Source organism: Perognathus longimembris, chromosome 13, assembly GCF_023159225.1.
Source record: "Perognathus longimembris pacificus isolate PPM17 chromosome 13, ASM2315922v1, whole genome shotgun sequence".
NCBI lineage: Eukaryota > Metazoa > Chordata > Mammalia > Rodentia > Heteromyidae > Perognathus > Perognathus longimembris.
Window position 1 is genome coordinate 22782854 of NC_063173.1, and position 22017 is coordinate 22804870.

The window sequence follows — 22017 nt, forward strand, 5'->3', positions numbered from 1 at the left end:
CCTCCAATAAGGTACTCAAAATGGCCAAAAGTGGTACTGTGGCTCAGAGGCCCCGGGACAGTGCTCAAGCCCTGAGTTCAAGGCCCAGGATGGGGAAAAAAGAAAAAAAAATGACAAGTTGGACTAGGTAATCTATAAGAATTTTGAGTTATGTTACAATTCTAGAAATAGCATTTAAGTGTGAGTTCTCTGTAATATTAATGTCTTTGAAGTAACTCTATATGTGAGGAAATAGAATTTAAACGATTTATACATAATCTCACTATTTTTGTGTGCATATTTTAGTAATATTCAGATTCAGGAAATGGTATGATGAAGTTTTTTGAACAGATTCTGGAGTCAGAGGGTATAATGTTAAATCTCAGCTCTGCCACTACCTGGGGGTATAACTTTTGTTCTGCTAATCTCCCTCTATAAAACTGGAATAGTAGTAGGATGTTATACAGATCAGGTCTATTAATATAAATTAATACCTGTGGAACCCTAGAACAGTACTTTTTTTGCAGTAAGTACTCAATAAACATTTGCCATTATGATCATATAATTTGTACATTAAAATCTATTTTAGAATCTAAATGAAAAAATAAAAGTTTACAATACAGAAATATTATTTATTGTATTTAATAAAGTTCTACAATCACAGGAACTTCTAAATATAAAATGTTACTTCATTCCAACCTCTGAAATTTGGAAATTCAAACATGGAAAATATGTTCATGGTACCTGTCCAGTTAAAACTCTCTAATGGCTTGTAGAGTCAAATGTTTTAACCTGGTCAAAATGGTACCTCCTGATCTTCCCCTTGCTTGCAAGACTATTGTCCATTTTTAGCACTCACTCAATTGAGATAGCCTAGCTGCATGTGTACACACTATTTTCATTGGAAACACAAAATTCTCCAGGGAAATCATTTATCTCATGCTTTCAGGCCTTACTTATAATATTATCTCATAAACTCTTCCATACATCTTTGCAATCACAATACAACATTGAAAATAAGAAACTAAGAAAAAATCCAAATATTAATAGACTCATGAATGCACAAATTAATATTCAATAAAAAGTAAGATTATGCAGATAGTTCTTAGGATAATGAAAAGAATTTATTCATTTGATAAATATTTATTCCTACTTTTACATACTGTTCAAGAGGTTAGTGAACAGACAAAATAATTTCCCTATAATTGAGATAAACACAGTCCAAATTAATTTTTAAAGTAATTTTCATAATATGTTTTTATTTTTTAATCCAATTTTATAAGTCTGGGTACATGTATAAATATGTTGCATAAGTAATAGACTATCATAAGTAGTTTGGGGATGTGCAGGAAAGCTAGCAGAGGTGGAGTAAGATAATTTTATTATTCTTTATATGCTTCTCTAGTGATATATTGTATGGTAGTTTACATTAATGAATGACCTTACACAATCCTGAAGTTATTAAGAATAACATGTCTCTTACTCCTTTCCTTCCTCCTATCATAAGAAAATTACTTCTACTAAAGGTCAATTTAAAGAAGTTAAGAAAATAGTCAAAGAAAAAGAATCTTTGAAATATTCAAACATTGGATTTTGAGGGAAGAGAATGTTTATGTCCTTCCCCAGAATTAAATACACATATATCATTTAACATTAATACATACAACTTTCAAATATGTTAAAAATCATTTGAACACCGTTGGAATATAAATAGGCCATGTTAGTATGATTTTTGGACATTTTCACTAGATCTTTCACAGATATTTCCCCCAAAATGAAATTAAGTAAACTTTCTCTTCAAGGAAAACAACATTATTTATTTTCAATAATATGATTTGAGCTATCAACTTAAGAAATGTTATATTAAGGTATCATTTTATATTGAGTTGTGGAGTAAATATGCAAGACTGAGAAATGCAACATTTTCCAAATGACCAAAACAAAATATTCCAAAATCATAGCAAAAGTTAATTCAAATTACAAGTACTTACATACTTGCAAGTTTTAATGTAATGTAATAAAATATGAACATTATGTTTCAGGTGCCATATTGAATGACCTATATAGTACTTGAAAGTTTTGATAGTAAAAGAAGATCACAATTATCTAGCAAAGCTCTATTTTCTAAATCTGTGATATCCATATACATGAATCAAATTAATGATAACAGAATGAATGCATCTATATGCATAATAATTCAATCACCTTTTGGTGAGTCTGACATTATAGACAGTTGATAAAATGCAAAACAACTGCTTTATTGAAGTTATTGTAAAAGTATGTTATTTTAACAAGAAATAGTTTACTGCTATGTTGAATGATTTAACAAATACTTGAATTGCTAATATTATACATATAAACAGAAGCCATCAAAGCAAAGGCTTCTTGGGGTTCTCATCAATTCTAAGAGTACCAAAAGTTGGAGAATTACTGTCCTATATGCAACTGATTCTGAGATGCAAGTCTCACTAGTGACCAGAGTTAACTTCAATTACTAAGTCATAGCAGACACTCATTTATACACTGAATGTAAACAATTCTCAAAATTATTTCTAGAAGAAAAAATCAATTTAAAATGAATATAAGGTATAGTTCTAAATTAGGACAGAGTTTGAAAACTCTAACATTTACTAGGCTTTGACCTTAAGAAGAAGAATTTATGCTTTCCTGAACTTTGGTTTTGTCACATGTAAAGTAAAATTTATAAATGTCCAGAGAAACTGTTGTGGAATACTGTTAAATATGTTTTCAATGTACCTAAATAAAAGAGTATTTGGATAAACTGTAAACCATATTTATTCACTGCTGGTAGGAATGTAGCATGGTACTGCTGTTTTGGAAAACAATGTTCTATCAGTTTCCTCAAAAGGTTAAACATAAAGACATTATACGACCCAGTAAAAATCTACCCCAAGGGTAATTACACCCAATAGGAATGAAAATGTATACGCATAAAATTTACTCCAGACTGCGTGTTTAATATGGGAAATACCTTAGTATAGTCAAATAAATTTTGTATTTAGTTTTGGGTACCACCCCAATTTATATCATTTTATAACTATTTCAAAATCTAAAAAAAATCTAAAAGAAACTTCTAATTTGGATAAGGGATTAACCTATACTGATACATGCCACAACATAAACCTTGAAAAAATTGCTCTAAGTGAAAGAAGTCAGTCACAAAAGATCATGTGTTATATAATTCCAATTACATGAGATGTCCAAAACACTAAAAGCTATAGAGGTTTTTAGCCATAGATTAGTGGTTGTTTAAGGATTGAGATATAATGTAGGGAAACTGTAGAGTGTATCTAAAATTAATTGCATAACTGGTTGCCAAAGTAATATACTAAATATGATTAAAGTTGCATAGTTTGTGAGTTGTATTTTAATAAAGCCAATGCAAAATAATAAGTAAAAGAACAGAGGTAAAAATTTCTAGTAAAATACTTGGCCTTGGAGTAGAAACTCTGCTTTGAATGGAAAAAAAAAAAACCCCTATTATTTCACTTACTTCTTTTTGAGTAATTTCCTTAGCATTCTATCTCTGTCTATTTTCCAGTGTATACTTGCCTCTCTCTGACATATAAACACACAGATTATGGATGATGTAATTTCAGTAGCTTTGTATATTAGTTAGTATCCATTCCACCAGGACTTAAATGTATCTTCCTCAGTGGAAAATACTTTATTCATTGCTGACATATACAAATCATCTAAAAAGAAACCCCAAACACCATAAGTACCAATGTCAACTACATAATAGAATTCTTTCATAAAATTCCATTTTCAGAATTCTCACTAATTTAATATATTATGTCTTGTCTTTAAAAATATATCATGGCAGATATGTCTTTCCATAGATATTTATAAATCCTATATTTGACAGTAGAATTTCCCAAAAGATTTATCCTCTTATGACTTTCACCCTTTATAACAATGATGTCAAACAGAGTGCTCTAGAATAATAAAAATGTTCTACATATTTTATTCTGGTTCTGGCACTTGAATTCAGGGCTTGGGCACTGTCCCTGAATCTCTTTGTGTTCAGGCTAAGGCTCTACCACTGGAGTCACAGGTCTACTTCCAGATTTTTCTGAGTAGTTTATTGAGATAAGAGTCTCTCAGACTTTCCTGCATGGGCTGGCTTCAAACTCGATCCTCAGATCTCAGCCTCCTGAGTAGCCAGGATTATAGGTATTGAAAGCATAGGTATCGGCCATCCCAGAGGACCATGAGGAGATAATCACAGGCAGGAGAAAAAGGTTCATAAGGAGGTTTATTAGTTGGGCCATAATTCCCACGGGAGAGGGAGCTACATGGCGTCTGCACCTTATCCAGGTGGCAGCTTCTCTCTGGGAGTAAAGGGAAAGTAGGTAGGTAGTGAGTAGGAGGCTCATTAGGTATGGGTGGATCTGGGGCTAGTGGGAGGAGCTGAGGACCTGAGGCTAGGAAAATGCTTACAGGAATGAGCCACCAGCTACAAGCTTCTACATCTTTTTTTGATTAGCATGGTAGATATTAACAAAATAAGTTAAGCATTTTAAATATAGTTAGTATGACGGAGAAACTAAATTTCTATTTTGGTTACATTTATTGAATAGTCAAATGTAGGCAGTGGCTTCAGTATTAGCAGATTTACAGTAATCTAGAAAATCTTTCCCTTTAGCCATAAATATTCACTTCCAACTACACCATGCAGACAGCTAAGACTACACAATCTTAACCTGAAGTGGAGGGGTGAACAACAGTGTTTGTGATTATTTTCTCCTTTTATCACTGCTAAATGTCTGTGTATGTACTACCCAGTCCTTCAATGTTCTTGTATACTCTCATTTTTACTCCTATTATCTAACCTACAGGTGCTCAGGGATCGGTCTTTGGGGTCTGCATTCCCCTAACTTGTGCTCTTGGATTTTTCTTTTTGATCCCTGGACATGCTCAACTGCTTACAGTTAATAACCATTATCTCACACTTCTGTGTTTAACAGGTTTCCCCAAAATGAGATTCCATTCTCACATCTCCTTTTAAGACTTCAATTTTTAAGACTTTTAAGACTTAAAAGTACTTGTCTATCCCATGGTTTTGATTGAACACCTCTCTCTGCTTTCTCTTGCCTATCCCTTGAGAAGCAAAAATTTAAAAATGGGACTTGTTTAAGAATATATGCTGACTTAATCTTCAAAATAATACTGTTCCCCTTTCCAATTCAGAATATTGTCATCCCCTAAGTGCCAATTATGTCGTTGTTTTAAATAAAAGAGAACCAAACTTCTAAAATATCTTCATGGATATCAGAATTTTATAAAAAGAAAAAAAAACAATGTACAAGTTTCAGATAAGGATTTGAGACAAAATAGTAAAAGGGTCATTGTTTGGCAGAGATGCCAATATTCCGTTAGTTCTTTCTCATAGTTTTGATAGTTATTATTAATATTCTATTCACACTTGCTAAATTTATGCAATAAACACATAAATATATGTCACTACACTGTAAGTGTAAGGCTACCTACCAGACGTCTAGCCAAGGTTCAAAGTTTCTAACTTATTTCCTACTCCATAATTACTCATGACATATCCTGGGATCTAACAGCCAGATATGATTCACTGTTGAATTGCAGATTAGCCTACATTAGAAAAACAGAATAATATGAAATAATTCTTAATAGCAAAGGAGGATATGTATAGGAGGGGATCACAGAATTTCAATAGCTATGTGCATATGAATGAACTCCAAGAACAGCAAACAAAAGACTTTTTAGTTTTTATTGTTGCTGTTTTTGTTTTCTTTTCCTTTTATCTTGTTTGTCTTGGGGAAGGTAAGGGGGCACAAAAATGGGGAGCAAAGGGTGGAAGGGTAAACAAATAAAACAGTGGTATTCACTACACACTATGTGGAAAGTGAGCTTTACCTCTTATGGGTGGGGATAGGAGGTAAAAACTGAGAGACAGGGAAGAGAAGACATGGTTCAAAAAGAATTGTACTTACTACCTAACTCATATAACTCTAACCCCTTTGCATATCACCTCTACAATAATGATAAAAGAAAGAAAGAAAATTAGGAAATCCAAGGGACACTAAAGGCTCAAATCCTTAAATCTGAAGAATTCAAATAAAAAGGAAAATATTTATACTGGCAGAAGTTATAAAGAAAAATTATGGATATAAAAAAGGGAAAGAGAGCCAGGAGCCAGTGGCTCATGCCTATAATCATAGCTACTCAGGAGTCTGAGATCTGAGGTTTGCAATTCAAAGCCAGCCCAGTCAGGAAAGTCCATGAGACTCTTATCTCCAATTAACTACCAAAAAGCTAGAAGTGGAGCTGTGGTTCAAGTGGTAGAGTGCCAGCTTTGAGCACAAAAAACTAAAGGATAGCACCCAAGCCACAGGACTGGCACCAAAAAAAGGGAGGGATGGAAGAAAAGAAAGGAGGGAAGGAGGGAAGGAGGGAAGAAGGAGGGAAGGAGGGAAGAGGGAGGGAAGGAGGGAAAAGAAAAATAAGAAAAAAAGGGAAAGGAGCATTTAATTCTCAAAAAAAAAAAGGAGTTAATTTCACAATTAAAATTATGTCATTGCACAGAGGATAAAACCCCATTTCTGCTTGGTTTTATTTCTGCTTTCCTGTGTGGCTTGCTCAAGACATAGCATGGAAGAGCTGAGGAGTGCATGAGGAGCTGAGTCAGAACGTCTAGAGGATGCCCGCATGGTGCGGTGGAAAGGGCACAAGCCTGAGCATCATACAGTCCTTGATTCAAATTCTGGACTGGCCACTTTTACCTTGAAAAACAATATTCCAGAATCTCTCTTTGTTGTCTCTTTTGTAAAAGGACAGTGAGAAAGCCCATCTCATAGCATTGGCTTGAAAATTAAATGAGGACACAATCCACAAAAGCACTGGGACACACAGTATTTCCACAAAAAAATGTTAGGCCTTGTCTTTATCAGCACCTTTTCTTTTGCTTCTTGGTAGGTCTTTCAAAACACGAATTTCTCATATCTGAGCTGTAGAAAACATGAAATAGTGTAAACCCCACACAATAATGAACAAACAATAGGCACTCAAAAATGACTTGTGGATTGACTGAAATTCTACAACTGCATTTCTTCTTGAGAACAAGGGTTTGGATGAGAGGAATTCTGCAGATCCCTTCCTGGTTCTGAGGTTAATATCCCAATAAGAAAACTTTCTTCAGTGTCACTCACAGTAAGAATTAGCTCTCCTGAGGAGAAAGGAGTTTCTTTTTCCTGGTCTCATGTCTAGTTTTCTTTATGAAATACAATATAGAATCTCCTCAGAGCCCTTCCTATGATTTCAAGCAAAATCATGAGACCAGAAAAAAAATTAATGTTTCCTCCAGTATTTCATTTAATCTCATCCTTCACTTTCCAGTTCACCTGCGTCTTCATCACTAATGCTATGTCAAATGAGCCTTTGTAAATACTTAAGAAATGTCTCAGGTATGCCAGGTAAATCAACAGTGATCTCCTCCTCTCCTTCTAGTACTAAAACTGAATACTACACAAAGAGAGGTCTGGGATAAGAAACAAGAATTTCAATGAAATGCTTTTCAATGTCCATCGGGAAAGGCAACCTTAAACCATGATAGCCATGGCTGAGCAATGCGTAGTGAACAGAACAGCCATCATGCTTCAAGGCAAATGCCTATTGGCACTAAACTATGGCTGGAAAAATAAAAGAGCTCCTTTCATTAAGTAGTTAAAAAGAAATCCAGGACTCTCAAATGGATGTGAAAGCCTGTGTTTAAGCAAAACCACAGCATGGTCGTGCCCATTTCATTTTCTTTAGCTTTCTTAATAAACTTCTATTTATGCTCCCTTGATGTTACCAACTTCAACTCCAGTGTCTCAGTAGGCTTCCCCACATTTCAGCATGGAAAAACTTCTAGCCATATAGACTTATATAAAGCACTCTTTGTATACTTGACTGTGTCTTGACATCTTGCAACCTGAGCACAACAGCTGCATATTTGAACACAGAGGTGGCTTTACTAACCTAAGTAAAAATGTGTTCCGAAGTCCAGATAAAACAAGTTTCTTCATAAACTGCCATAGAAGCGGGAGATTGTTGTAAATGAATTTCAAAATAGTAAAAAAAAAAAAAAACTACTTGTTTATAATATAGTCAGTGTATTTTCAAAGTAGAAAAATAAAATAGTCATTGAGGAAGGCTCTTTATGAGCCAGGATTAAAAATGTCTTACATTTGTAAAGATCTATAGAAGACTTCTACAGCCACTTTACCATAAGTAACCACCATGGTTTCGAAAGAAACCTTAAAATGAAACCGCTCCCTATAGAAAACTGACATCTTTCACTGATAATCTCTATTTCTGACTCTATTTGAAAAGTATGGTCAAAGACAGGAACCCTGTAGACATGTATGGATTTCATTCCATTTCTACTTCTGCCCTAATTCTTGTGGCTTGGACCTATTCCAGATGCTCTGCCTTACACTGTGGTTTGCATTTGAGACCCCTAACTCCTGATTCATTGCATTCCCTGATTGACAAACAGATTTAGATATGAAAACAAACAGTTACCTGCCTATAATTGGTTTCTAACAGCTGCACTGTTATAGCACTTTTAAAACATGGTGAAGTTACCTCACAGATAAGCTTCCTGCTCAGTGGTGGAAGGGTGCCAGTGGTTTGGGTTTTGTTTTTTATTACCATAGGGGAGAATTTTATTGTTCTCCAAGATAATCCATAACTCTTGTGTATCTATGATCTTTGTGCTTTATGAATTAAAATATCAGATAGATAGACAGATAAATATTAGATAGATTTTTTTACTCCCCCAAATTAAATAAGTATACACTGGAATTTAATTTTCTAAACTTATGGGCCTGTTAATTGAGTACAAAACAATCTTCTATGAGACAGTCACATTTTTACTGATTTAATTTGGAGCATAATACTATTTCATTGACAAAGTGAAATGTTAGACAAAAATATCTTGGTGTTTTTTTTTTAATAATTTGTTTCACAATATCAATTGAATTACATAAAACATATCACACTAGTTATGATACAAGCTACTACTCACACACTACAAACAATTGTACCTTCCTCTGCACATCAGAACAAGAGACTGGGACTTAGCATTTTAACATTCCTGTGGAAATCAAATGTATTTTAAGTATCAGCTCTGATTATTTAATCAGACAACTTGCATTTTGCCCTGGCTAATTTTGAAGGCTGATAATATTTTACTCATAAAAATAATTGTGCACCTGTTGTGATAGAAGCCTAGTTAAACAAGTGTTAATAGGATGTATGTCTTTGCTTCAAGCCTAAGAATACAGATCTCTCATTATTATCATATGAGGAAACATATTTTTGAGCTATGGAATAGATCTCATTTTAAATCTCATCTGCTCCGTAGAGAGATGTTCAAGACTATTATTAAAATATGTGTAATGAACTGTTTTGTTGCAAGAAAACACACTGAATGATGTCTACTAAACCAGATATATGTGGAATTCCCCTTATCTTTTAATACCTGTGTTCTGTCTCATTCTACTTCCTGAGCAAACCATTTTAATGACACCAAATCATTTCCGTGAAATGTGTACTTTTCTTGCTAGTTGATGATCAAAGGAGAAAATAAAAAGTAGACTCACAAAAGCTGTACCCCTCTTGCACTTTTACTTTCAGACCCTTTCAGCAGTAGATCTTTTTCAGTACCCAAATTCTCTGAGCTTTAAAAAAATGCTAGGCACTCAAGGAAGAGAGGTGGACTTAGACCTTTTCTCTGCAGTTTCTGTCATTTTGTACAGACTTTCTAAGAGCTACCAACTTGTGTCTATTCAGTCCATTTCCAGGTGTAATCAACTCCTAAGTGCTGAAAGAGGCTTGAGGAAAAATAATTTATCTGAAGTTAAACTAGCTAAATAGTGAGCTCAGTTATAGAAGGTGGCTTTGCAATTGGCTGATTGTCTTGAAGGTGATATTTAAAGGGAATTTTTATTTTAAATTATGTAAACTTTGGGCCCCTATCCTTTACAATGTCAGGCCCGTACTAATTTTAGGTTGGTTAGTGCAATAGAAGTTTACCACCAGAGTTCAGAATCCGAGTGCATTTTAAAAAATAACCTAAATTCTCTGTAGTTTTCTTTTTCAATAGTTTAATGCAGACATTTGGATTGAAGGGGATTCACAAATAAACGGAATAATTGCATCAAATTTCCTCAGTGCATTAAATATGCACTCAGTGGTAATTACCAACAGTAGCAACAAATTTAAAAATGTACAGAATAATGTACAATTTATGCTTATTTCAAGGTCCTTATTCATAAAAACACCATTTGGATGAAAATACACACATTTTATTAAGTGGTTTGCCTGGCTTTTTAAAAAAATTCAGACAAATGACCTAAATACTAAGAGTGTGGGAGGCCTAGTACTATGGGCTAGTTCTTTATGTGACATAGTAACTAACTTTAGATTAAGGAAATACCCAGAGCACACCCTCACACCTTGAGTGCTAAACATAGAGCATTCCTGGACCATAAACAGCATGAGATTAATAGTGTTCACATGAACTTCCCTTTCAAGAATCAGCTCTATATAAATATTTTCACAAACATATATTTTAAAACTATATACATTTAAATTAAAGAGGCTAAGGTGAAATAGAGCAAGTTAAAATATTTGTCTATTATTTGCATTTATTAAAATCTATATAACTTTTCAAATAAATACATTTATAGCACATCCCACCTATTATGACTCCACTAAGGGGAAGCAAAACAAACTTCTATCAACTATATTTCCAGAAATGTTATGTGTAACTGTCCCCTATTAACAAGATGTTGAAGTTTCTGCTACCATTATACACAATGAAAATTATGTAGAAAAATCTCCTGAAGTTTTAGCTAAATTGTGTTCTGCTTATTTTTATATTTTTAATTTTTTCACATCTTTTATATTAATGTCACTTAGCTACAGAGAGGATTGTTTCATTTTGATATATCCATGTATGCACACAATGTGCCTTGATCACATTGACCCACTCCATCAGTCTTCCTCAACTTCCTTCACCTCTTACCAAGCCAATCTCAACAAACTTCATTGTTCCATTTTCATGAGTGTGCATAACGCTTGTCTTAAATCACTTCATCTGTACTTAGCAATGTGATTTAATAATATCACAAGGGTTGAGAGACATACAATAGATAACCTGCTTTTTAAATAAAAAGATAGAAATCAATCCAACCAATATAGTAATCACCAGGTCTATACACTGGCTCGTACTGGGAATTGCTTAATAGGGAGGCAAGGATGAGAAGGATTGTGGTTCACAGGCCATAACAAATAAGAAAGTATACAAATCCCATCTCAACAAATAAGCTGGGCATGATGGTAAGTACTTGTTACTACAGCCATGTCAGAAGTATAAGTAGGAGTATCATGGCTTGAGGGTGATCCTAGGTAATAACAAAAGACTTTATCTGAAAAGATAACCAAGAGGGAAAAAGGGGAGGGGGGGGGCTTGGGGCTATAGCTCAAGTGGTAGAGTACCTGCCTAGCAAACATAAAGATCTGAGTTCAAACCCTAGTATCACCAACATACATAGTCTCCCGCTCTCCCTCTCTCCGTCCCCCTCCCCCTCCCTCTCTCCCCTCTTCCCTCCCTCCCCCCCCCCCTCTTGTTTTTGGTTGAGTAAACATGGCATGGAAAGTGAGCTATACCATAAACTTGACATGGGTGGTAATATCAGTTTCTTTGGAGTATTACAATTCCCTCTAGTCTTATATGTCCAATAATTTCCTATGAAATAATTTTTATCTAAAAGACAAAGAATGGTTCCAACTTCCTACTGGCAATGACAAATAAGGAAACATTTTTGCTACTATTGCCACTGGTGAACTGCTAGCAATGTTTGGTATATGTATAAAATGCATACATACATTCTCCTCAGTTTTGTTTTGCTGTTCTTACTACTTCCAAGGACTTCTCATTAAACCAACCGATCATTTAGATAATATAAAGAGCTTGCTAATAATAGAGGTCGCATTCTCCCACTACAATGCAGAGTACTTCAGAACAGAGTTTATGTCAAGAGACATTTTCACTCAAAACTCAGCATTTCTCATTTTATAGAAGACCAAGAAATTGCTACTAAGAATAAGACTAAGTATACCACCAATAATATTGTGAGCTCATCATTCTAAGACATTGAGAAAGTTTCTTTGTTTGTCCACCTTTATTTTACTCTCAGATCCCCAGTGTTCTAAAGTCATCCTGTTCTTTCTCATTTCACTGAGTCACTCTAATCTGTACATGTATTTTAAAGTATGGCTGAATGGATAAGTCTTTATAGCTATTTTTAACTCTGGTTTTGTATATTAATTCTGAACTAAAAATCATGTCTATTTGGAGAATGTTACCTAGATCGATAAAGGTTCCCCCATCAGCCTAAATCCAATACACATCATTAAAGCTCCAGTATGTTTTCACTAATTCCACACAGGAGGGTTACAGATGTCCTGCTAGCTACCATTTCCTGGTAAGCAATCTGAATGGCTTCCAGGAAATTGCTAATGACCTGTATTTTACTTAAAATCTAGACTGCAATTAGTAATAGTTTTCCTTCTCCATGCTGGTTATAATGTTTATTTTCATCACAGTAATCAGGAAGGAAAAAAAAAGGTAAAATGTCTTGTTTGGGTATTATTTCAAAATATTCTTTTTGATTTGGTTATGTCACCAATAGACTAATACATTTTTAACCTCATCATACTTGTGTAAAAATAATTTGAGTCTTTTTACTTCTATCCAATTTTGCCTCCTTTCCTATTCTAGTAGGTTGCTTTTGCTAACATTAGCCTTTTTAATATGAAATCAGTAGGAATACCTTGTAATTGCTATTTTTTACATATATGACCATTTCATAATTAAAACTTCTTAAACCAGATATGATTTTAACTTTTTATATTTTAATTATAATAATTAACCACAAAAAAGAAGTTTCACATTCTTATTCATTGAATTTAAAATAGGGTAATGTGGTCAATGCAATGACAAAAAGAATAGTTTTAGCCAGTGTTATATTTATAACCAGAACCTGTGATTAAACTTCAGTATTTCCTTTAATGTAAACATTGATTTTACTAATTAGATTCAACTGATATTTTCCCTAACATATCGATTTCTTTTAATCCCAACAGTTAACAATGATTCTAGTGTATAATAATACTTTAGACTTTAATCATATAGTAGGAATTTTGGCTAGTAGCTTTTGTTTGAGTTTTAATTAAGAAGACCTTGTATCTCCAACCCCAAGAGGGGGGTCAGTTTTAATTGCTTGTATGTATATCACACAGACTTCAAAAGAAGTAAAAGATGTTTATAACAGAGAGTACAAAGGAAAGCTTTGAAATTTCTATATTCATGCAAAGTGATATAATTAAAAACTATTGGTGTTGCTGTTATAATTCGTATGTGTGTCTATAAAATTTGCTGCTATGTGCATTTGTTGTTAGCAAAAGGAGCCAATAGATTCTGTAAGAATTACTCACCATTGATTACAAGAAGTTCAAAAGACTATATGAAATGGGATAAACATGTTAAGGGGGAGTATTAAGTTTCTACCTTAGTAATTTACTATACAATTGAGAACAGTGACTTTTTAAGAATTAGACAAGTATCTGGATATTTTTTCCTTATATGAAAAAAAGAATTTGGATAGAGTTTCTCCAGCTTTTTTTTAGTCTAAGATTCTAGATTAGTCTGAAGTTCTACAATTATAAAAATATGTACAGGAAATATTGGCAAATAATCTGTTTCATTGTTTCACCCAGAAATGTGAGAAAATAATATCTTTCCTTCTCTTTCACAAACTGATGTCTAGGACAATATGAGAAATCTAAATGTTGTTGTTATGTTGTTATTGTTTGAATTCTTTCTCTGAGACAGCAAAACTCACTAGGTATATGAACTTTGAGGGTTTTATAGAGTTGAAAGTGGCACATATTTCACCTCTAAGCACTTTGCTTTTAAAGTTCTCCTAGATAAAGAAATTGGTGTGGAATTCTAAGGGGAGATTCAAGAAAAACTGATTTATAAATGAATATACAAAGTGTAGCTCTCCGGTTACAACAGAAGACAGCAGTCACTTTGTATGTCTATTCCTAAACACAAGTAGTCTGTAGAAAGGAAAGCTATGGAATGAGTGATCTGAGTACTTAATAAAGCTTAGGCCCCTACTATAAAAATGGTTATACCAGAGAGAAAAACTGCCATTTAAGACTGTAATCTGTGATATACAATGCTAATTCTATAGCAATGCATTTAGTCCCTTTAGAACCTTCTGGAGATATCGCACTGTGTTTAAGTTCCTTCAAGAACAAGCAAAACTATTTGATTTCCAAAGATCTATCATACTCTGAAAATAACCATGACTCTTGGGTAACAATGTTCTCAAAAGATTCTTGTTGGGGCTGGGAATATGGCCTAGTGGTAAAGTGCTTGTCTCATACACATGAAGCCTTGGGTTCGATTCCTCAGCACCATATATATAGAAAAAGCCTGAAGTGGCGCTGTGGCTCAAGTGCCTTGAGCAAAACGAAGCCAGGGACAGTGCTCAGGCCCTGAGTCCAAGCCCCAGGACAGGCAAAAAAACAAAAACAAAAATAATCTTGTTACCAATAAACTGAAAATAGAATCAGGTCCTTGGTGCTACTGAGTAGCAGTTCCAATAAATCCATTTTTAATCCAGTATTTTCACCAAGCACAATCATGGTATGCTTCTACTGTTCAATATAGTACAGTTCCTAACTTTAATTCTTTTTTTATTTATTTTTTTTTTTTGGCCAGTCCTGGGACTTGGACTCAGGGCCTGAGCACTGTCCCTGGCTTCTTTTTGCTCAAGGCTAGCACTCTGCCACTTGAGCCACAGCGCCACTTCTGGCCATTTTCTGTATATGTGGTGCAGGGGAATCGAACCCAGGGCCTCATGTATATGAGGCAGGCACTCTTGCCACTAGGCCATATCCCCAGCCCTCCTAACTTTAATTCTTGTAGTTACAACTCTAATGAATGAACAAAAAAAGATCCCCACTCTTAAAAAATGAACTATGACAGTAGTATTTAAGATCTAGAACCAAACTCCTTGGAAATATTCATGGAATACTATCATTATTATCATAAAATAATTGTGTTTCAGTAGTTGCTTTGAAAACCCACGGGGTATCATTTGTAGAACATTACATTTAAAAGAATTTTGGTCTCTTTTTTTACTTAATAAAACTTTTACTTAAATATATATTTAAAATACATATTTTTCATAAGTTATTTACAAGATTTATTCAAGCCTTTGAAATATGGAGTAGAAAAAAATTAAACAGAAAATGCACTTATACTTGCTAAAATAACTAATATCCCGAAGAAAATATGTCTTACCTAGGAATTAACAAAAATATTCTTTATAAAAATGAGTAAAGTTTTACCATAGAGATACCAGATCTGCACCTAATCACAAGAGTGTAACAGCCTTGCTTTCTCCAGCTTCTCTATGAAAACACAGATGAAATATTCGAATGTCTAGATGGAGACCTGGGTAATTCAACAGAGAAGCAAGAGTCTGTGCAATTATCAGTGAGGACAGCAGAGAAGCTCCTTAAAGAACTAAAGCTTTAATCTCTTTTTAATAGAAAAAAAAAACTGCAAATTTTGTAAGCTACCTATAAGTGTGCCTACCTGGATCCTTAAATTGCTATGTTGAGAATTTAACCATAAACAACCAAGAAAAGACCATGCGATTCTCTTATTTGTGTCATATCATATAATTTTTTGTCTTCTCATCATATGTGTTTGACTAACATGAACACAAACAGTTTGTGCTACCATCCAACAATACTGTCTCCCTGGCATATTGCCCAGGGGGCTGCCTTCACACCCAGCAAGAGATGCCAGCCACAGCAGGGAGGCACATACATGCTCAAGACTAAGAATGCCTTGGATAACGCACAAGACCCTCCATGGTGACAGAGGACGGACCTTGTGCTCAAGACATTGCTTAATGTGAATTTAGAAATGTTTCAAGGTCTTAAATGTTCTGATATCGTCACTCATTTGGGACTACTCAAATAAATGTAAACGTGTTACAAACTCGAAGAGTATTTCTGTCTTACTTTACTTCTTCCTACTATATTTTTCCACCCCAGTTTTTCATTTAAGCATAAATCAAAGTTGTAAATATTTTACAGAGAAACAGTGCTTGTCTCATGCTTTACTATAGTGACTCAATTATATAGGAAAGGGTAAATGTGGAGTCTGTTTGTGTGTTGTAGGGAAAAGACTAGTCCAGAGCCTGTCTACCCACAATTCCACTGAGATTCCTGAGGCTTTGAAGAGTTTGCAAACCACTGTCTACTGCATCATTAGGCTTTAGAGAGCAAGTTCAAACCCTATCTCTACAGCTTGAGTCACCTTAAATGAGATTGATAGAATTAATAGGTAGTAATATTAATAGTAACTAAATATATAGAGAATCTGCCAAATATGTTAGGTTGTTTGAAGTTTTGCTAAAAGGAAGAGGAAATACTTGTTTAATACTACATATTAACATTTAATTTTTAGCATTCAAGCCATGTAATTCCAAGAAGTCTGATAAATGATAAATTCTACAGTGACAATAGATCCTTATATAAATATGGCAACCTAGCTGGGAGGTGGTGGCTTATACTTGTCATCCTAGCTACTCAGGAGGCTAAGATCTGAGGATCATAGTTCAAAGCCAGCCTCAGCAGGAAAGTCTATGAGTCTCTTATCTCCAATTAACCACCAAAAAGCCAGAATCTAGTAGGTCTGTGGCTCAAGAGGTAGAATACTAACCTTGAGCGAAAAAGCTAAGATATAGTGTCCAGGCCGTGAATTCAATCCAAAGTATTGGCACAAAAAATTGTGTTTGTGAATATGTGTGTGTATATGCATGTATGTAAATATACTATGTATAGATATAGATATATGGAGAGACATAAGCATATATGTATCATATATATAATATCAAAGCATTGTATTGCTGTAAACCTTAAATATAGAAAGTGTAGGGGCTGGGGATATAGCCTAGTGGCAAGAGTGCCTGCCTCGGATACATGAGGCCCTAGGTTCGATTCCCCAGCACCACATATACAGAAAACGGCCAGAAGCGGCGCTGTGGCTCAGGTGGAAGAGTGCTAGCCTTGAGCGGGAAGAAGCCAGGGACAGTGCTCAGGCCCTGAGTTCAAGGCCCAGGACTGGCCAAAAAAAAAAAAAGAAAGTGTACAGATAAGACTCAGACGTAGACTCATAGACAATTCTGATTCAGCAAACATCAGCAGTAACTCAATTCCTATGAAGTTTTAGAAGTATTTCTTTCACCTACACATAGACTTAATTTTATATGAAAGCACTTCTTAAGTGAGATCTAAGAAATTATCAATTTATTATGTTTCTTATGTAGGAATGTTATTATGTTTCTTATTATGTAGGAATGTTAAGGTCCCAAATTTACTGGTCCTTCCATTCCCACTACAGGAAATTTCCCACTGGAAGCGAAATATACAGACTAGGTTACGGATGATATGTGAACACAGAGTGCCTAGAAAATAATATAAATGAACACTCAGAAAATAATGACAATGAGAATTCTAAAAGCATATTGATGGGGCACATAAAGCTACTTCTAGAAACATGTTCCTATTCAAAAGTGCCTTTATTATTAAATTTTAAAAGTTTTAAATATTCAATCTAAGAAGCCAAAGAGTATTAAAAGTAGACAAAAGAAAAGGTATATGAAAAATAAGGAAGAAAGAGATAATAAAAATAAAAGCAAGATTAATTAATTGGCATACTGAAAAGCAGAAAAATCAACACCTAAACCCAAAAATTGGATGCTTAGTGGGGGAGGTAGAAAAGTATGCAAAACTAAAAGTCAAATATAGAGCAGCAAATAAGTATAAGTTAAAACAGTTGACTTAATATTGTACATAGAATCAACACTAACATATTTGAAAACCCTAGAAATAGACTTTTCTAGAAAAAATATTTTAAACTATTTTAAAAACAAACGTATAGAGAAGTATAAAATGTAACAAACAAACAAAACAACATAAACCAATTATCTCCAAAGAAAATTCCAAGCCCAGGTGTTTTTATTTTACACTGCCTAGGAAAGGAGGAAAAGTTACCCAATTCCAACATAATTGGAACTAAAAAAATAACAAAAAAAGAAAAATACAAAGTAATACCATTTTATTACAAATACAAAAAAAAACTATATGAGCAAATAAAACATTAAAAAGATGCTATCCCATGACTAATCATTGTTGAGTTCAAGAATAAATTAAAAAAAATCAAAACCAATAAGGTATGCTATAAACTAAAATGAAGTACCTAACAGAAACTCCTAATAGACTAGAATATTTTAATGATAAAAATATTTCGATCCATAGTAAAATGAATATCTAACATGAGAATATTATAGGCAGTACCATAAAATAAAAACTAGCCCCAATTATCTGTTAACAACTACTACTTAATATTTTTAACTTTCTAGGCAATGTAATTTAGAGACAGGAAAAAGATGTATCAATTGAAATAAGGTTAGAACTAGTAAAGCTGATATAGAAGCAAATTATAATAATAAAATAGTAAAATAAATATACAAAAATCTCTAAATATAGTAACACAAAGAAAATAAAATAAAGTATATCTCATGTGTTATAGATAAAACACCAAAGCAAATCCACTGACTATATTTTAAGAACAAAACATTTTTAGGAACATACAAAAATTAAGAAATGAATATTAATGGAAATATTCAGTTTTATAAACATGTCAGTTTATCTTATAGTGTCACATAAAAGTAATCTTTGAAAACAATACTTTGGGATGTTAATTTGTAAGAAGATAAGTCTAAAATGTGCAAAAAGTATGAAATAACAATTATGAAAAGCATTATAAAATATAGTACAATTTTAATACAGCATAGTACTAATGAAAGTTTAGATAAATCAATAGAATAACAGACTACTTCATCCTGTGTAATGATGAGAAATAAATGCTTTGTATCCTTTTTTGTTTCCATTTATGTAGCTTTACATAGAATATAGGCAATGTGTCTAATACTTTCTACAAATATATTTTTAGAAATAAATAAAAGATACAACTTCAAAGCAAAGGAGGTACGAACAACTTAATGATCAGTACAAAAATATTTGGTTAACTGCTTGAGAAAAATTAAGTTATTCCTTCATTAACATTAGTTTAGGATTAAAGGGTTAAATACTTTAAAATATAGCCAACTAATTGGAAGAAAATATGGAAGAGTATTATCTAATCTCAGAGAGGGAGAAGCCCTTCTAAGCAAACTCCTTACAAAATGAAATCTTTTAAAGGGGTTGGAAAGATTGACAACAGAACTATGAAACCATACCAATGATAAAACACAATGTAATTGACAAGAATTTAATACTGTTAAAATATATATTAAGCATACCTACAAACTAGTAAAAACTAGACAAGCCATTTAAAGGAAAAATTGGCCAACCTAAATGTTAAATAAACAATTCAGTTAAATTATAGAAAACTTTACTTTATGCCATGTTTCCTGCAGAAACAATAATTGAGGGAAGGGGTGTGGCTCCAGGATAGAATGCTTGCCTAGCATGTTCAAGGCCTTGGGTTCAATCTTCAGAGAAATCTATAGCATATCATTATGTGGAAAGAAAGATGGAAAAAGGATAGTAAAGGGATATACTAATTTTATGATTTTAACATATATATTCATACAGTAAAATATGGGTAGAAAAACATAAATGTAATTTTTCTGTTTCATTTTACAAATAAATGTATGTATTTTGTAATCTGGCAAAAGTGAAGACCTATTTAAATAAACTGATATTGCTTACAATAGTAAATGCTGAAACACTTCAAGTGAATAGATTGCTTTAAGTTTCAGAATAATGGTAGTAATTTTAAATGAATAATGATTGGACTTATCCATTCACACAGAGTGAAACCAAAGGAGGATATTCTTAGGAGTGGATCACAAGGGCACAATAGCTGTGTGCATCACATAAAATAATATTTATCAAAATGAACTGCAGGAAATAGACACAAGGGATTTTGTTTTCTTTGAGGCTATTTTTGTTTTCTTTTCCTTTTGTGTTGTTTGCTCATTTATCTGTTTGGGGTGAGGTAATGAGGAGCACAAAAGTAGTGGAACAAAAGGTGGACAAATGCACTCACTAGACACCATGTTGAAAATGAACTATACAACTTGTAAGTGGGGACAGGAGGAAAAAAGCAGGAGAGAGTGAGGAAAGGAGTGACATTATTGAAAAAGAAATGCATTCTTCATCTGACTTATGTAACTATAACACTTCTGTACATCACCTTTACAATAAGTATAAATAAAAATAACTAATTAATAAAAAATAATTGGCCTTATCTCATTTAAAATGAAAATGTTTAACAGCAGTTAAATCAAACTATTTATCTATCACTTTAATTAAGCTTTTCATTGTTATAGTTCAATATATATGATGACCAAGTAGTAAAATGGAAGAGACAAAAATACAGAATGTTAACATGTGAAATTCAGTATGAATATTATCTTTTATGTTCAGAAAAGTCAAAGTAACACATGATAAGTGCATCACATAAAGAAATCAAGGAAGAAAAAAATAAAGAATTGGAAAGCAAAATACCACAAGTGTCTGACTTCATGCATTTTGTGCATATAAAATGTATACATTTGTTTGGACTTAAAATTCATAATTAGAATTAACTATAAAAAAAAAGATGAAACACATGTGGGGAAATATACCCCGAAATATAAAAACTCGATGTTGAGTCATAAGATAATAAAATGTTAGCTTCTACATTACTAAGAAAAAGCAAGACCTCTATCATTCCTGCTGGCAAAAGCTTGCCTTTGCATAAACCATTTCTGTTCTCTGTTATAAAACCAGTGACTTTGGAAAGGGAGGAAAACACAGAATGACGTGCGAAGTAGCACACACCATGTTATTGCAGCTGGATAGAGAATATGTCACTAATGACTCTCTTTCTACCCGTCAGTTATAAGTTGAGGGTTTTTTTTTTTTTTTCAAAAATAGCAAATGGCCTTTGTGAGTACAAAAGAGAAGCACTGAAATTCTAAGTAATATTCAATTTTCATTTGATTTTGAAACTGTACTAGTTAATGTAATGAATTATTAATTATTCATCAGCAAAAGGATGACTTTCCTTTCTCTTCATTTGAGCTGAAAATATCCCAAATATTACCCAATTTTCTGCAGTAAGACCAAACTAACATTTTCATGAGATACTTTTTGCCAAATTGTATCTTCACTGAGATACTATCCACAACCAATAGAGAGTCTCCTCAATGGATGAGCTGCCTTTAGATAGCCAAAAGAGCCAACTTTTCAGAAAGCTAATCTAAATAAATTCTCAAATTATTAGAGTAAATAAGACTACTGATTAATAGAACAAATGAATAAGTTTCCGTCTTTATTCAGAAAACTAGGAGCACAGTACTTTGTCTCCAAAACTTAGTCAACAAGAGAGAGTTTGAGTAATTAAGAAATACAGTTTTTTACTGACTGATAATCTTAATTGTGACATAGATTGTTCACTTCTTAACATGTAGACGTATGTAGGTTAGATATGCTGAATAGCAATTACCAGCACGTGCCTGGCTCAATCTCACAAAACTAAATTATGTAATTGACTAATTTAAAAATGTAAAGAAGTCCTCTCTAAGGCAGAGATCATGAAATGCTAAGTCCTATGAAACCTGTTTGAGATTAGTCACTCTGATTTTACAGACATTAATACCACAACCAGTACGTCACATATTTCTGTCACTCGTAAGTACCTTCTTAAGTATTAGACATATAGTTTTAATAACTTTAGATTTATTAAATCTCTTAACGAGTCTATGAACTAAGTACTATTATGTTCATTTTAGTGATTAGAAATATAAAATACAGAAAAATTCAGTTTTCTACTTATGTAAGTGA

At 33.3% G+C, this 22017-nt stretch overlaps 1 protein-coding gene and 1 long non-coding RNA gene across 29 annotated transcripts in view; both read right to left on the bottom strand.

The window, feature by feature from the left end:
* Sox6 (SRY-box transcription factor 6) overlaps positions 1-22017 on the bottom strand; it is a 538528-nt gene that overhangs the window by 204599 nt on the left and 311912 nt on the right. The gene's annotated exons all lie outside the window — the stretch shown is intronic.
* On the bottom strand, positions 621-14331 carry LOC125361748. Its single transcript, XR_007212985.1, has 3 exons — positions 14213-14331; positions 6966-6971; positions 621-631 (listed from the first exon to the last, which is right to left on the bottom strand). It is a non-coding gene; the product is annotated as an uncharacterized LOC125361748 (long non-coding RNA).